Genomic DNA, 12395 nt, shown 5'->3' on the forward strand with positions numbered 1-12395 from the left:
TGAACACGACTATTGTAATAAACTCGAGTTATGACAGACTGTAATTACTGTAAGCAGTCTCCCCAAAGCCTACAGCCAGGGTGTTGCACTTAGACAAGAGTATTTCCAGCAGCCTAGAGAGGATTAGCAGATCAGGCTGCACAATAATGTGTATTTTCTGTCGATTCTGCCTTGCAGTGGGGACTGGAGACCAACAGCCCAATACCCCAGGGCTAAGTATGCTGACTTTTGCCCACTGCCTGTGGAGAAGGTCAGGGAGGAGTTCTCTTGCCCTGGGGCCAGCGGGGCTGTTGCAGAGGGAGGGGAGGGATGTGCAAAGCCCTTGGGTGGCTGCGGTGCACACGGCCGACTGCGCCGGCTCTGCCTGGTGTGAGCAGAAACAAGCTCCAACCAACCAACAACGACACGAAGCAGTAAATGTTGACGTTAAACATTTTAAAAATCACTCCCCAGAGCGTTACCGAAGTTGGCAGAGTGACTCTCTGAACTGCCAGTGTTAAAGCTCAGCACCCAGAGATCTGCAAAATTTTTGCCTGTGCTAATGCCTAAAAATTGTACAAAACTGAACAGGGAAACTGCTTCGATCTCAAGTAAAATCGTAGAGAGGCTATTGTGACATGAATAGTGAACAGAAAGGATAGTTGCATAATTAATGCTTGGCCATGTAGTTTTATGGTAGCTAGATTTCAGTTTGATAGCAATTTCTCTCCCCGCTTCCGAATTAGAAATTGGACTAACAATACTCCTTCTGCTACCCATTAGACTTCTGAAAAGCATTTGTGCCCCTGACATTGATTGAAAAGTGCCTGACAGGAAAGCAGTACAATCCCACTGCATTAAGTGAATTAAAAATTGCTTAATTGATAGCTCTCAAAGAACAAGATTTCACAGGCTTTATTATGCAAAGAAGCAATTTGCAATAATGGTTTCTTTTGCCTTCAATTTCCATGAATCTCTGATGATTTCCTGGCCCTGTAGTTTTCTCTCTGGAAACTTCTCAGGCTGTAAATCCACGACTATTAATGCTGGATCCATGTATGACTGGATCTCCCAGGAGTACATGTTTGATTCAGATCAGGTGTGGCACATGATTGCATTTCTGTGTAATCATCCAAAGCACATTTCTGTTGCCTGTGAATGCTGGCCTGACTGGTGAAAATCTAGAGGGGGTCAGGCAAGCGTGGTAACGGGTCAGGCATAAACCTTGCAGGTACCAGTCAAAGACAACCCAACAGAGACTTTTTTGTACAATCTGAATTGTCAGAGTGAGTTTATACTAGATTGGTGCTTTGCACGTGGGGTTCTGGTAGTTTTGATCCCAATGAATAAGCGTCGAATCCAGATTTACATAGCTTTTACTGTACCAGCAGCAGCAGCCGTAAGTGCAGAAGCTCTATTTCTTCAGCTCCCTGATTTCAGGGATGTGTTGCCTGGTCCTGCCATGGCAGTGTTGTACAAGAACAAGCCACCCACTGGCCCAGCCCTATGTGGAAAATACGCCAGCAGCAACGTGATTGCTGGATGCTGTGAGTGAAGTATCACAAGGAATGTAGAAAGAAGAAATTTTCCTCTTTGCTCATTTTTATTGTTTTTATTCCATTTTATTAAGTGGGATCACATCTTCGAAATATCGTTTTGCCAATTCTGTCCCCCGTACCACTCCCAGCACAATAAAGAAGGAAAGTAAAACAACCTCCCCCCCCAAGGCTGTTGATTCTCCAACAGAGGAAAAGTGACCCTATATCTTATATTTGTTTCATGTAAATTATATTCCGCTGGTGTTCAGCCAAGTGACACACAAAAGACATGCCACTGACACAGGAATCGGAATGGGCCAAGCAGGGAAGAGGCGGAAGAGGAAAGGAGAGGAGTGATGGATGAAAGTTAGCCTGTCCCTAGTGAAAGCTGGGGACTGGGGTTTGTGCAATGGTTTCAGCAGAAGCTGGTTTTGCCCCCTGGAACTTCGTTTCAATTTCAGCCTCTCTGTGGTGAAGTGGTACCTGTGACCCCAGGCTGGTTCTCGAGGGTGGCTGGAGAGGCTGAGAGAGCACGAGGAACCCCAGGGAATGCTAGGTCAGAAGCCGGCGCTGAGTGGCCCCGCGCAGAGGGGCTGGGAGCACGCGGCCGCCCATGCTTATCCACACCTGCTGTAGGTGAGGCTTCACTGTGGCAGGGAGCTGGACTGAGTCCGATCCACCCTCTTTTTCGAATAGCTACATGTCCCTCTTCATTAGCCGAATGCCGCTTATTCCATTGCTATGTGCAATACCAGCTCCTCCTTGCCTCTTGTGCTCCAAGGTGTTTTTTAAGGTCTATCACCACATTGTGATAAAAAAATCAGTCCCACCAGAAGAGGAAACTTTATCAAAGCAGAGAGTGGTGCTGGGTTGGAACTAAGTGAATAAAACATATCTAATATATTTCTAGGGAGCTAGAGCAGAGGAGCTATCTAAGCCAAGGTGACGGTGATGTTGCACAGATATGAATCCTTAAGCAAAAATTTATAGGAAAATTTGTATGAGGTTTAATGATTATTATTAAATATGTAACAAAATGAAGACTATCACAAGTTGTTTTTTTCTGAGCAGTGTTTGACAGGAGGGTTCAGCCTTTACAAACATATTTTCTTTCTTTTGAGGTTGTCGTGGTTGTGCTGACTAAGGATTACTGAGAAGTTTTACTGTTGGTGTACATGTATGAAAGACATTTTGAATATTGACATATATTTATGTGCCAATACATTAATTATGCAGTTTCATTATGCAATTCAAATATTGATTATACAATTCATTATGCAATTGTATGATAACATTTATTCAATATACATACACACACACACACATATATATGAAAGAGACATTTTTTTATATTGCCAAAATGAACATTTTGGACAAAAAGGAGTAATTTCTTTTATGAGGACCTAAGTCAGACCTAGCCACAATCAGTGATATTAAAAAATGCTCTGCCTGTTTAAAGCTGGTCTTCTGAGGTCAGAAGAGACATTAAAAAAAATAACTGAGATTCTCTTGCAGCTGAAATGTAATTAAATCCACAATTGCCACTGGTGTCACATCTTCTAAACAAAGTGAAAGACAGATCTGTGTTCTGTCATAGCACACCAAAGTGGAGCTGCGAAGAGAACCAAGTTTCTTCTGTTTCAAAGGAAAAGCTGACTCATGTTTGTGTTCACTCAGGAAGGGCACTGGCTGGGAAAGAGCTGAGGCAAATGCAAGCCATAGAGGTTCCCTACAGCTGAAAGACTTCTCACAGGCAGAGGGGAGACGTGGGTGTTTGGAAGTGAACTTGAGCTGGTGTGAATATAGATGAGCTTTTAGACACTTGCTTTGCTGGCCTGACTGATGGCACCATCAGCATGTCACCTCCTAGCAGACACCGTCCCTCAGGTAAGGAGGCTGCAAGAATCTTGCACTTCAGCTGTGTAACAATTTCAGATGTTGAAGTCCCTCGTGGGTAAAACAGCTGTGGAGGAGGAGAAGGGGCACTAGATGCATTGGTGGATTGTTGGGACGAGTGGCTGTTGGTATCAGCCGTAGGCTCCTCTGCGGGAAGGTGTGCGTGAGCTCTGTCTTGCCCCAAGCCAAGCAGAGCCGAGGGAACTGCTCGTGGGGTGACACGCAGATGAAGGTGGTAGTGATCCGTGACGTGAGGGAGGCCGGGGGTCACCAGCACCTCTGGCTCACTGTCCTGCTGCATGGCTCCTCACCGGCTCCAGGGCAGGCATCTGCATTGCCCTGCAAATGCACATGGCCATGCTAAGCCATGCTGCCAGCAGCGTGCCCCCAGCTTTACTGCACTGCAGAAAGTGCACAGGGCTTTATCTATAAAACCCTCTTTGTTAGCGCGCACTCTCTCTCTCTCTCCAGTCGCTGTGGGGGAAGAGTCCTCAGCAGTCATGCTGGAAAAGACTTGTAGTAATATGTTAAAGTAAAATTTCTGTCTCTCTGAGAGGCTGGTTATTTCGATGTATTTAAAGGAACCAAAATGTTCCTTTGCACGCCATTCTAATTTAGGAAGTCACAAAGATTTTAGCTGTAGATAGAACTGTGACTTTTATGTTTCCTTGGGGCTATTGTAGTATGTCCGTATTGAACACGATACAGAAAAAGAGAAGTATTTGGATCTGAATGAACGATCTTAGTTGAAATGATAGGGACTTGAGCTGACATGTCAGTAATTAATTATTAAATACCTGTGCTTTTAACATTAGATTTTTTTTTAACTGGATTAAAATTCTGATGCTTTTGTATTGCTGTGAAACTTGATTGGCAAATTGATAAAGCAAGTCATTGAGAAATACAAAGTTTCATAATGGGAACAAAGACAATGTCAAAGAAGAATGAGTTAGAAAAAAGATTGTTCACAGTACAATAAGACTTCGATTTATTGTGGTGTGATTTATTACCTGGAGGTATTTAATGCCTGATATTAAACTCACCTGTTTGCTGCACTGTAAACACAGACACAAAACCCTCTTTATTTTGCTTCCTGTAAGCTGTCAATTACATCTGGGTTACCCACATACATAAAAATTCTCAGATCTGTACTTCAGCTATGTGATCTGAGGGGCCTTCTCCCAGACAGAAGTGAAGAGCTCTAACATGCAGGGACAGGAAAACAGCACGGATGTGGCAGATGTTGCTGGGAAGACAAGATGAATGTCCAAGTGCATTTTCCCACAACAGCCTCAGCTGTGTGCATCATGCGTTAACAATTCAATTTGAATTCATTCAAATACATTTCTCTTAATAGGACCCTGATCGTTAAAACAAGTAATGCAATGTTTGCAAATATTCAAATGTTTCTTTTTCCATTCCTTTCAGACTTGCAGTCCACATGAATATGAAACATCATACATTCCATGGGAGGAGAACAGATTGTGAAAGTCACCAATTAGCCATGTCACTAATTACCCATACTATACATCTGAGTTTTAAGTTTCTTAGCTAAAATTCAGCATTTAAGTTTCTTAGCTAAACTCTGCAGTCTCTTTGGGGTAGAAGGCAAACTAAGGAGAATTTAATTTTCTCCCAAGAGGTATGACTGTTACCACCCTCCCTAGTTTATCTCCTGTCTTCCAGTTCCTTACTGCCTAAAAGAAAGGCTTAAAGATGTGTTTGCAGCCTTTTCCTCTTTCTGCTGCTTGTTTCTTACAATCTTCCTTCCCTCTCCAACCCCCTGATTAATGGGAGACTTGTCAGCTCTGGGGGTTTCATTGGGACCTTTGTTCTGTTTGGTGTAAACCACATATTCTGGAGATAAGTGATTAGGGCAAAATCTTGTCTTTATATTTCTAATGGAGGAAAAGTTTGCACATGAAACCTAGGGACTCAAAAATCAGATGGCGAATAGAAAGAACAGAAATGTCATTTTGCTTTGAAATCTTGTGATTCTTTGGGGCCTGACTCATGGCTCTGGTGTGCTGGGATTTGGCAATGTTCATTCCTTCCTCCCTATTCTCTACGCTGTGCTCCTCAGGAGTATTTCTAGGAAAGAGCTTCTACCTTTCCACGTTTGCTTTGTCAGATCAGCCTTCCCGCCTCTTCTGAAATACTCTGTCTTTGGTGATCATGGTGGTCCCCACTGTGTGAGAGAGCACATCCTCACAGTGCTGCTGATAGGGGGTTGATCACAGCTACTGCAAGTGGAGTGGAGGCAGAGGGGCTGTGAGTACCCTACCCCTTACACGTGGGCTCCCACGTGGCCTGGAGCAAGGGTCCTCCAGCAGCAAAGCATCTCATGTTCACACTCCCACTCCCACTTGTAGTTGGCCTGAGCTCAGGTAGGCCACAAATCCCATCTGCACCTGTGGCAAGAGACATTTCTGTCTCACTCCAGGCATTCTTGTCCACTTGACAAAGGTCATAGGATATGTCTGCAAGGGCAAATGGGCTGGGCAGAGGCTTCACAGAGTCCCAGGACCTGTTTGCATGGGGATTAAGTTTGCATGGGAGTAAGCGTGCCCTTGAGTACACTTCAATGCATTGGGTGCACATTGAGTTCCTCCCCATGAGTACCAGCTAGGCTGCCCCAGAACCTGCCGTGAAGGTGGGTAGGAGGTGAGTCTGGCCTGGAGCCTTGTCTTTGTGATGTTGCCACACCACAATGGAGAAGCACTCTGGAGATTAAGGGCTAGATTAACATTTAGGCTGGTATCTGGCTAACCTGATGCTTGTGTGTTACTGAGATTATCAGAACCCCCTGCGAAAGGTCGTCTTAGCCTGGGAGGCACTTGATGTCCCTTTGTGTTGATGATGACAAAAGTTAAGGCCATAATGCACCTACATTTTTGCTGTGGGCATGCACATAATCCTCCCTCCCCTCCCCTGAGCTGATAATAATTGCTTCCTGTGGGCATTCATAGCTCCAAGTCTCTCTCCCTCACCTGAAATGTGCAATCTGAGAGAGAGCATGCCTTCTGCATTGCACCTGTCCCGAAGCACGAGAAGTAGAAGTCCCTGCTTCTGCAACCCCAGACAGCAACTGAGCACCACGCTGCCACTTGCTCACTGCCCACTGGCAAGATAGGGGAGAGAATTGGAAGAATAAAAGTGGGAAAACTCATGGGTTGAAATAAAGACAGATTAATAAGTAAAGCAAAAGCCACGTGCACAGGCAAAGCAAACCAAGGAATTCATTCACCACTTCCCACAGGCAGGCAGGTGTTCAGCCATCTCCAGGAAAGCAGGGCATAGTGCTTACTCGGGAAGATAAACACCATCACTCTAAACATCTCCCTCCCTTCCTTTGTCTTCCCTCAGCTTTACATGCTGAGCATGATGTCATATGGTATGGAATATCCCTTTGGTCAGTTGGGGTCAGCTGTCCTGGCTGTGTCCCCTCCCAACTTCTTGTGAACCCGCAGCCTCCTTGCTGGTGGGATGGTGTGAGAAGCAAAAAAGGCCTTGGCTTTGTGTAAGCACTGCTCAGCCAGAATAAAAATCCTGTCGTATCAACACTGTTTTCAGCACAAATCCAAAACACAGCCTCATACTAGCTGCTATGAAGAAAATTAACTCTATCCCAGTCTAAACCAGCACAATGCCTCAAAACCTAAAAAAAACCCCCTAACCCAAACCCCCAAAACCTTGCACAGACATGGTAGAAATTCAAGTCCTGATCCCTCTTTTGCTGCATCTAAACCCAGTTCTCCTGTAAATAGTGCCCACTTCAATAGACTAGAAGATACTCTGCAGTGGGTCTCAGCTCTTCCAGTTTGTGTAAAGTATTTAAATGTTCACTGGGTGAGGGCTGGAGCACTCATCCCAGATCACTAACACTAGGGCATGAGAGCATGTTTTTTTCTCTTTGGCCAAAGGAGTATTTAAAAACACTATGCAAAGCATTGCAGTTGACACTGAGAAGCCTGAGTGACAGATGGCTTGCATTCAGAAAACTTGTTTAGGAGATGGAAGACCTGAGATTAAATCCCTGCTCCAAGTCAGGCGGAAGAGAAGGCATCCAAACTTGAATCTTCCACCTCCTGGGTTAGTTCTCTTGCCCCTGGGCTACTGGGCGTCATCTCTGCCACCACATCCTCCTCCTCCTCTTTCTGTGTACAATCACTGACCTGGTTTAGCTTGCCCCTGATTGGAAGAAGGCATCTACTTGCAGCCTGGACTTAGGCATGGGCACTTTAGGAGAAGCTTGACTTAGTTAGTACTCATCCCTCTCCTGGCATTTCCTAGGTCACGTTCCGCATCTTTGCACCTGTGCTGCATAAGCATCTCATTCTCCTCATGCAGTGAATGAAGAGCCTGTGAAAGGCAGTGGGTGCCTGCAAGCCAAAGGATGAGAATGAAACCTACATATTACACATTTATCCCTCAGTGACTTGCCTAAGCCACACAGGATGTCTCTGAAAGTGAATGAAACTGCCAGAAGTTCTCACAGGTCCCCTTCTCATGTCTGAACCAGGACCATCTGTCTCTCTTCTCTCAATGGAGATCCATTTCTATCTTTGATGCTTTCCTGTACTGATATAAGCAGATCGCCATGCCTGGATGTGACTCCTTTTCAGTTTGTCTTTGTAAGCCTTTGGGCAGGGTTTGTGTCTTCCTTTTTGTTCCACATTTATGGTACTATCAACATAACCTGATTTCAACAGGACCTGATGGACTCTTCTGGGATACGTTGAAGTTCTTGCAGGATAGGGCCTTGGATAACAAATGTATGTGGCCACTTACTCACTTGAAGCTGGCTGATTACCAGGCCCATCCTGTAATCTCTTGATCGTCCCACACACATTTATTTGTCAGAAGCAGAGCTATTGTTAACCTGTCAATATTGCTCTGCACAATGTCATAAATATGAGATTTTTCATGAAACTTTGGCATTTCTGCTCCTGAAGATGATCCTTCAGAAATGAAAGGGCTACATTTCAATCTGAAGATTGCTACTGGGAGAGAGAAACCTAATGAGATGGGAGATAAGGTGTATAGGGTAGGGCATCTCACTGTCTCTTAGGGAGGGACAGATTAACGTCCCAGTGCCAAAAGCAATGATTTATTACATGATCCATGGCTGTGGGGTCTGCGAATGGTGTGCATCCTCCTTGTATTCATCATATGTTTTTAAGTACTGTTTGTGAAAGACATCTCAGGTGAAAGGAACTTACTATTAAAGACACCTAACTTCTGGTGGTATGTAGAGCAGGGGAGAGAGAAAACTCCCTGTGGCTTCCTCCTTAACATCTACAGTGAACTCCACCAGTTCAGGAGAGCCCAAGAACTGTGTTTTGGAGGGTGGCCTAGCACTCCGAACGCTAACTAAATTCCGAGTGGAAAGATCAGTTTGGGTAGATTTTCTTTTTCAGGAAGTGACAGATGATGAGTGCTGATATGCCAAATCATTATTTGTGTGTGTGTGTGTGTGATAACTGGAATTCAAAACACACTAGTTGGCTGCAGGCCAAAAGGCAGAACAGTTCGCCACAGGAAAGCCCATGGGGTTGATGGTGAAAAATTAAAGCAGATTTTGCAACTAGTAGTGAGACATATTTAAAAGTTTTCTCACAAGCTTGAAATGGGTATGATGAATGTAATTTTTAAGGTCAATTACCAAAATGCAATGCTGGCTACTAAACTTTCTTTCAAAACTAACCAGCATTTTGGCAGGGAAAAAAGAAAGGACAAAAAAGATTTAACTTCTCTTTCCTGCAATGCTAAGCACAGAAATATCAGTTGTCCTTTTTCAGTAGCCAATGTGTCAGTTTGTGATATTTTGGGAATGTTAGTCCACTGTCTATACTGGCAGATGATGTAAGTGGAAAGAGGGGTGTTGGCATTTGGCTCTGGATGTGCCACAGGTACTGACAAATATGAAGTGTGTGGAAGCGTACAGAGACAGTGAACAAATGCCGATGTCCTGTTGACTCAAAAAGAGTAGGCAGGCAAAAAAAAAGGTGAGAATATCCTGGAATTCATTGGTATTGGATTGGCTGATACCAATAATAAAAATTTAGATAATAATAATAGCAAAATAGATAAGATTTGGGCTATGCGTGACAAATGGGACTTTTTGATATGTATCTTAACATCAAGTAGTGGCTGTTCTGGAGTGCATGCAATTCATTAATAAGGGTTTTTTTAGTTCTAGGAAGAGCAAGAAGTATCCCAGTTATGCTGTTTTCCCCCCCTGAAGCTCTTCAGAAGAGGAAATTAAAATGCGTTTGCCGCCCTAGGTGGAGGAGCCAGTGCTGAGCGGGGCTAGGGCCGGGCTGCTGCAGCCCTGGGGAGGCAGAGGCAGGAGAAAGGGAGGAGCAGGGACAGAAAGCCCCAGGGGAGGGCTGGCGAGCAGGGCCAGGGCTGTTCCCTGAGGAGGAGGAGGAGGAGGCGGCTGGGAGGGGAGCAGGCAGTGACTCCTGCGGCGGGGTGGGGTCCCCACCATCCTGAGCCAGCAACCTCAATGCTGGGCTCCACCCTGGCCCTGCCCACAGTGGCGGCGGAAGGCAGTGTTCAGGCCGGCTTTCCAGGCCTCCGCCATGGGCAAAGCAGGCGGGAGGCCTACAGCTGCCTTGCCTCCTGCCCTGCTGTCTGCCAGCTGGCAATGCCCAGGGTCGGCCCCGAAAACCTGCTGAGTGGCACAGAGGAGACCGTGGGGTTGAAACAATATTTTGGTTTGGAAGGATGTCAAGAGCGGCATTCCTGCCTACGGTTTGGGATGAAACAATTTCCGTTCCATCAGGAACTGGAGAAGTTAAACTTTAAAAACAAAGCTTCCAGATGACTTGCATCCAAATGTTTTAGCACAGCCATTCTGAAGAGCGTCTAATTACCCACGGCTGATATTCAGTGACTCCTGATATTCTGGAAGAGCTGGGAATCCAGAATAACTTACGGTAGAAACAGTAAGGCCTATTATGAATCATGGCAGAAGAATGAACAGTTGATTAGGATTAAAGAAAAATTAAAGGAGAAAAACGTAATTAATGCCAGTCAACATTACTGTATGTGAAATTGATACTGTAAATCTTGTTTGCCACCTTTTTTGGTGAGATGGCAAGTTAGTTTGATAAGGACGATGGAATGACCAAATTTGACCCAACACCACATGAGACAGCAATTAAGAAAGCCAAACAATATAAAATCAACATGTCATGTGTTACATTGATTGAAAGGGGGTCAGCTGACAGGTCTTGGAATACAAATGGAGAATCTTCACAGAATCACTTAGTTCGGAAGGCACGTCTGCAGGTCATGTGGTTCAGCCCCTTGCTCAAAGCAGTACCAGCTTCAAAGACAGATCAAGTTGCTCAGGGTCTTGTCCAGCTAACTTTGGGATGCCTCCACAGGTGGAGATTGCACAAGCTCTTATTTATTGTAAATGTTTCTCTTCCTTAAACAGATTTGTTTTAGCAAAGTTCTTTGGGAAATGGTTCTTCTATCTATGATGTTCAGAACTTTTTCCAAATATATGGGAGAAGGCACAGAACTAGTGCAAATGAAGTTTGCAGAGGACATTAATGCTGAAGAAACTAGCAAATGTCAAAGGGATAGTGTCAGTATTATAATTCAAATGACCTTGGATTGCTTGTTTTAATATGGTTGAATATAAAGCGATTGGAGAGAGAACAAAAATCTTTAGGTCATACAGATGGAATGGACAAATCCGTGCTGGGCAAGAGTGATATTCGCAGGGACATGGTAAACAGGGTGAATAACTGTCTGAGCATGAGTTGCTGGTGTGGGTCAGTGAAAAACAAACTTCTGTGACCCTTCAAGTTAAAAATATGAGGAAATTGGTTAGAGAAGCTTATAGACTATATTTATACTAATCAGTAAAGCAGGCCAGGTTCAGTTCTCTGTCTCTGAGGGCAAGTGGGATAGCACAGCTTGCCCCCATATACCTAGACTCCCCCAAACACAGTGGCCTCATCCATACTGCTTGCTTGAGCACCTTGTCCCATGCTATCCCTCAAACCGTGCTCAGGTATTGTCTGACAAAGGGCTGGTTCACATATTCCCAAAATATGCTATGGAACTAACCATGACATGGTGTGAGCAAATGTGTGCCCATACTTGCACCCATGTTTACTTTTCTCATGCAGACACTGCTGTTAATCTTGTGTTTAGTACCAGTTTAACAATTACTGGTGTTCAGTGTCCAGTCCAGGTATTCAGAGGACAGGAAGAATGCTATCACGTTAGCAAGGGTGCAAACGAAGTCCTGAGGAATGGCAAAATGTGCCTCATAACGTTCATATTTTACTGGGGAGAAGGCAAAGGAGGGACCTGGTTGTAGTCTGTGAACAGTGCTTTGAGAGTATTGTAATGAATTCCTCAGTGTAGCAGATAGGTAGGAGGCTCCAATGGCCAGAAGTTAAATCAAAACAAGCTTTGACAAGAAGGAAGCTCTCTATTTCATAGTTCTAGTCTTACGGGTAGGTGTTTTCGTGGTAGACTTTCTGTAGTTTAAGATGGGATTCATGCAAGTCCTATGGCCTGTGCTATGTAGGAGGGCAGGTTAGATGATCACAACAGATTCATAATCTTTGAATCTTTGAATTAATTAATGAGATTTTGAGTTATGAATGAAAGTTTGGCACTTGGATTCTGTTGTTCTGCCAAACAGGGGGACTGATAGAGCTTCAAGGCTTCACCTTTCATCACTACCTTATATAACTATATACCAACAGGGATGATTCCCAGCACAGAACAGAAGGATTTACTTAACACTTCTCTCTTTTGTATACTGCTACTGATAATTTTAACATTCTCATCTCCTTATATGTTATAGAGGCACTGTAGAATCTATTAATTATAGAAGATTTTTCTTCTTCATAACATACTATTTTTTGGTCATTGTGCTTGTATTTCTTTATCAGTCCCTGTCTTCTGGTTGGTAATAATTATTATCGGCTTCCTTTTTCCTTCATA

General features: G+C 44.2%; 1 long non-coding RNA gene across 1 annotated transcript in view; it reads left to right on the forward strand.

Annotated features, from left to right (window-relative positions):
- Nucleotides 1–3217: 3217 nt before the first annotated feature.
- Nucleotides 3218–12395, forward strand: part of LOC142601564 (uncharacterized) — a 52960-nt gene continuing 43782 nt past the window's right edge. Inside the window, exon 1 of the long non-coding RNA XR_012835078.1 lies at nt 3218–3404. This is a non-coding gene — a long non-coding RNA (uncharacterized LOC142601564). The remainder of the gene's footprint in view (nt 3405–12395) is intronic.

This window comes from Balearica regulorum, chromosome 4 (genome assembly GCF_011004875.1).
Source record: "Balearica regulorum gibbericeps isolate bBalReg1 chromosome 4, bBalReg1.pri, whole genome shotgun sequence".
In the NCBI taxonomy this organism is placed as follows: Eukaryota; Metazoa; Chordata; class Aves; order Gruiformes; family Gruidae; genus Balearica; species Balearica regulorum.